Source organism: Dromaius novaehollandiae, chromosome Z (assembly GCF_036370855.1).
Source record: "Dromaius novaehollandiae isolate bDroNov1 chromosome Z, bDroNov1.hap1, whole genome shotgun sequence".
In the NCBI taxonomy this organism is placed as follows: Eukaryota; Metazoa; Chordata; class Aves; order Casuariiformes; family Dromaiidae; genus Dromaius; species Dromaius novaehollandiae.
Window position 1 is genome coordinate 79,220,663 of NC_088132.1, and position 6,000 is coordinate 79,226,662.

Sequence of the window (6,000 nt, forward strand, 5' to 3'; positions counted from 1 at the left end):
TTCTCCTGCTGCTGCTACCATTGTGACAGACTGTGACAGGCTACCACCAGTGCCAGTACCACCAGCAAGCTATGCTGGAGAACTCTTCTTCTGGAGAATGTTTTTTTTCAAAGACTGAACATATATTCTGCCTTAAGCAATCACAAAGCATAAAATGTGTGTGTGTGTGTGTGTGTGTGCGCGCGCATATGATCAGAACCTCCAAATTCTTAATACCTTACTAAAGATTTGAATTTCTCTCAAGTAGTAAGTAGTTAATATAAGCATGGTTTTTAAAACCTGCCTTCCTGAACTTGAGCTTCTAAATTTCATCTAAATGCCACTTCAGGAAACCAAATGTTTTGTTAAATGCCTGCCAGAAAAATTCAGCTCACAAGTCTGCCCTTATTCAGTGTGTCCCACATGAGTCCCTTAGGACCCATGTTTTCAGAGTTCTTAGCATTATGTAGTAATTTATGTGTTTATAAAGTACAACCCCTAGTTACTGCAGGTTTAGTTGTCATAGCTCAGCTCCGCTGCATTTCGGATTTGAAGGCTTCACGTCATACTCAGAAGACTGAAGTGATGTGCCCAGCATCACATAAGAATGCTGTGGCAAATTCTCCAGGGCAGCAATCAACTTTCTTAATACTGAAAGTGTCCCACATTTTGTCTGATTTCCTAAGGGGACAAACCTGACATGATCACATCATTTCTCTTTCCATGACTGTGCCTTTCCATCAGCCCCTTTTCTCCCAATAACTTTTGATCCCTTTGGTAAATATCATCCAAACTGGACAGAGGAGTAGAAATCTTAAAGATATGAAAGTGCTCGCAACAGAGTTGTACAAAAATGCAGCCTAAGGGTTACATGCAGCTACTAAGAAGTAACACATTCTGCCTGGCTAATCCAACTGCTGAGAGGCAGATGACCAGTCACCACATTCACAGCACTGTATGTGTCACCTCTTTCCCAACAGGCACACCAAAGATAAATAAAAACATGGAAAATTGGAGGGAATAGTGTAGGGAGGAAATAGATAGTCTTTGTCATGTAGGAAACATGAAGCACAAAGGAGAGAGGAAGGCCCTGAAGGGGGTAGGGGATGGAAGTGCTGCCTAGCCTTGGTAAAATGAAATCTTTAATAGACAGCCATACCTTTTAGCTTGTATGGACATTGTTCTAGAAGACTGAAAATCAGTGGCCAGATGGAGATTAAAGATCAAGTAAAGGTCTCAGTAAGGAAAAAAGCTGGATAGTAAACTCAGCTCCTTTCAGAAATTACAAAATTCACCTGTCTACTACTGCTATGGATGTCCTAAACACAGCAGAAAGAAGAGAACAGATTTTGTGCCTTCTCACATACCATCAAATGTACACCTCAGACAGGACTTTTCTCCTGTGTGGTTTCTTTGGCTACTAACAGTATGTAAAATATTCTTGAAATTGAAGCATTCGTGGTCTCTCTTCCTTCTGTCAATTTTTTGACATGTTAGAAGGGGAGAGCTCACTTTCCAACCTTAAATTAATACAGTTTAAAAGGCAGTTATCAGCAATTCACTGCAAACAGGACTTCATTGGGTTTTGCTGATCTCAGATGACTATCCGGTCCCCAACTTTGTTTACTATTCACCTTTCAACTTATTCAAAAATTGAGATAGAGTCCTATAAGCAACAGACTGCTTTATTCCATGAGCCTGATACATCCCTAAGGTGCATCAATTTTCTGAAATATATAGGGATCCCGTGGCACATAATCCCATCAGTAAGTAAATCCCAAGAAGGGACTGAATTAAGATGCCTCAGACAACTTTCCACTAAGGCCACATCCCTGCCAAATGCATGGCGTTTATTAGAACACACAGCTGTGCAAAGAATGGTTGCATTTTTAGGAGTTTAACTGGGGATGGGGAGGGACAGACAAAACAGAACATCTGTTTCTCCAGCTTGCCTCGTGTAGGGGATATTTGAGCTGTTTTGGCCAGAATTTTTCAAAAATACTTTAGTATAGCCTGGCTAGGTGTATACTCCATGTACACAAAGTTTTTCAGCCCACAGAGTTATGGGCTTGTAAAGTTGTGAACAGCAGCAGCTGTAAACAAGGTCTTAAACTAAGTAATGTCAGTTGAACTTTATAACAAATTGCTTAGCTGTTCTGACCAATAATATAGGCTTGTTAGAAAATCTAGAAGGCAGTTCTAAAGGTTTTTTGGTTGGCAGAGCCAAAAGTAACAGAATACTAAATCTAGTTCTTTAGGAAGCATTTTAGCATTTAATATATCTTACTTTTAAGATAAGCACTACATTTTAATGCTTTAAGGTGGCAACTTCAAAGCTATTTGGAAATCTTCTTGTGACTCAGGATTTGGCCATATTTCTTCATATTTTGTGTGTTCCTCCTGTAAAAGTGTCTAAGACGATAATATAAAAGTGCACCACAACTAAGTGAAGACCTCCAGTCTTGTTAAATATGGTATGACATATGCTACACTTTGGTCACTTTGTTGTTCCAAACAATTCATGAACATTAACCCTTACAGGACTCTACTAGCAACAGATAAACTAGAAATGACAAGCTAAGAATGAATGACCTTGCTCAAACATACATGCCATTTTGAGACAGCCTAGAATACCTGAGACATGGATGTGAGCTTATAGTTATGACACAGGACCTAGGAGAGATCCCTACCCTTTTGTAGTGCAGCTGGAGGCCTGTAGATAAAACCCTAATGCATCTAAAGTGACATTAAACACTTATGTTTAAGTACCCATATCGTGTTAAACAATAAAGTTAAATTATCTCATATCATGAGCAACAACAGCTTCTTTCAGAAATGCAGTTTGTTGTAGAAACAACTGCTGATTTGCATTGGTATTAGGATCTGAACTCATTTATCAGAAGATGGGATTTTCCCTTCCTGTAACAGCTTCTGGAAGAGAGCCTAAATGATCGGGAGTGTAAGTTAAGAGATAAACCTTTATGAGATAATTCTTACAGAGTTCTCTTGCCAGTGTATAAGAAAGTCACCTATTGATATCTATCCCACAGTCCACAATGGTGAAACCTCTACAAAATCAGGAACTGTTTTCCAGAAACAATGGGTCCTCTCAAAGTCTAACCACACTTATTGTCTCTCAGTAACCTTTCTCCAACAGACTGTCTATTCCTCTGATGTGTGTCTTCCTAGATTTGTCCAGTGGTGTCTCAGCAAAGGAGACAAAGGGAGTTAATATAGCTGCGAATGGAGTTCACTTGTAGCTGCAAAATTCAGATAAGAATTTCCCATTGATAGTACTCTGTCACTTGAATCCAGCCTGGGCAAGTGGTGTCTGAGTGGCTTGAACCCTTCTCATTCTGAGCAGATATCACAGAAAGCAATCTATGGGATTCTGGGAACAAAGCAGCACAGTCCCAAAGGTCGGAGACCAGCAGATGAAGAAAGTGTGAACAGCAGCATCAAACTCCAGAGAATCTACACATTGTGAATCTGATATTAGGGGTCATACTGCACTAACCTCTCTGGCTAGAGTGGAAAGGGTGAATCACCGGAGGTGGCTCATTATCATACCTCTCATTGAAAGTCTGCCAAACCTTTCTGCAGGACAGTAATATGACTAATAGCAATCATTGTAAGCAAATAATCAGACCATAGAACATGCCAAAAGATAAACATGGGTCGTTTCAAAGGAGTGTAAAAAGTTTCTTCTCCAGACATACTGCAGACCGTATTCTTTTAAGGAGACTGAAGAATCACCTTGGGGACATAGTTTTGGAAAAGACCATGCCTGTCAGAGACTGATTAGCAAGTATGAACTTCACTTGCGTTCAGACTTGACTTTTCAAGTGGCTGTCACACAAACTTGGCTTTCACACATTGTCTGTGTTTGTTGTTTTTCAAATGGATGGAAATTATTTTCTGTTTTCTGCAAGTCAACTGGGAGATTCTGGCTCTTTGCACAATTTGCCAGCAACATAATGTAACATATATAAATAAATATAAGCTGATCTCTGTTAGTCATCTGAAATTAAAATGTTCCTTCTATTTACCAGGAATCTTGTTATTTGTTCTGGGTATCCGTTGATATTTATGGAATCAATATGTAATTTAGTATCAGTATATTTAATCATAATCAGCCTGAGTGCAGTGTTTAGCTGAACATATAAAATGTACTATAATGACTTTAAAATGTTTAATTTAAGAATCTCTGCCTCTGTGCATATGAATCAGAGACCTGTGTTTAATTATTGATAGCAATTAGAGCACAGAAGCAGACAAACAGCATCTGGTGGCAGGAATAATTTCATAGCCTAGCCCTTATTCAGAGTCTCCTTTGGAACCTAAGCGATGCTTCACTGGTTGATTCCTTGCAATGTATGAATTTGGTTTTTGGTTTCTAAACAACCTTTTGGAAGCTGTCTGTCCTTTTATAAGTCCTGCTAGGTTTATATATCTATGTGTGGAACAGATGCTGCATAGGGATATGGTTGGTCAGCTGTTTCCTTAATGTAATCAGAATCAGAAAATTATTCCTAAGTAAGTACTTCTCTGTTTTCATATATGCTCTGTCTTATGAATGCTAAAATTTAAATTATATATTGGTATTCAAGCCTCAAGGTCAGGGAATTAAAGTAAAAAGCTGTTTTGGCAAGTGCCAAATATGAACTTTTAAGTGAAACTTGTCAAATGCTACAAAATAAGAGTCACAAATATTTTTAAGAGACAAGGGTTTGAGTCTGCACTTTCTGAAAACAAAGAGAACCTCTCAAAGGAATGAAGCACTACAGCCATAGGGAAATTTGCTAGGAGTCATGGGGTCGTTGCCTCTCACCAGTGAATAACCTGAAGAAATGCCACATTTTTTTGAAAATGTCATGGAACCACAAAGTTTTGAATCATTAAATACAGATATAATTCATCAGAAACTAATACTTTAGAGAAGTGGCTATCAACTTTTTTTAAGGGTTTGTCAATCCTCAGACTGTTACTGGGGAGGCACAGACCCCTTAATAGTGATTAGCTGCTTGACAAAGAGCTGGCTGTTCTTTCTTACCTTTTATGAGACTCTTAGAGGTAGACCTCAAAGATTCATGGACCACAGGTTAAAAAAAACATTAGAAGCAAATCATAACCAGGTAGTGAATGATCTGTTTTTCTACAAATGCAAAGAAATATTTTATATAAAATATGCTCTGTATTTCAAGGACAGTAGAGCTTCCAACCATAATGAGTCTGCATTACACTCATCATATAAGTATTTTCGTTGCACAAGAATTATTCTGAGAGTCTAGTCAGGGGATTGAAGTAGGTGATAAAACTAGTGAAAACCCTGGGATAAGGCTTAGACAAGGGCTATTTCTTCTCTCTCATGCATACTGAACTCCCACCTACGCTAGTCTTACTAGTTGCCCTTCTCCCTTAAAATTGGCTCAGAGGTCAAGCTTTAAGAAGCTGTAACTTTTTTTTACTTTGCCTTGTAAACAGGAAGATAGAAAGGAAAGGTAAAGCCTGAGCAGAGTCTTAGTTCTGTTGTTTTTTTACTTTGGGTGGGGTTGCAGAGAAAGCAAGCAGCAGAATAGGATTATTTCTGCCAGTAAACAAGACAGAAACAGGTAAGGAATCGTGACTCACAGACTGACTCTGACTTGTAGTCAGAGCTAAGAAAAACTATTAATCTGGCTCATAATGTGTACTGTTCATGCTGAAATTGCAGTCTTTTTATTGTTCTGCTTTTCCAACAAAAATATAAATGGGACAACTATTTTCATTCTGAGAGAGCTGTTTTCCTCTCCCATAGTGGTGGGGGAGGAATTGAAATTACCCTTGCCATATCACTCAGAAGAAAAATTGGGCAGTCTAGACGGCCTGTCTAAGGGGTGGCATTTACAGCAGCAATGAAGTTCTTTACTGTAGGGGTGAAGACATGCACGCTGGGAAACGTAGTTTCTGTGAATCTTCTTTTGTTTTAAAGGTGTAGGACAACTGAGTTGGCCGTATTCTGTACAGGGATCACATTTCTGC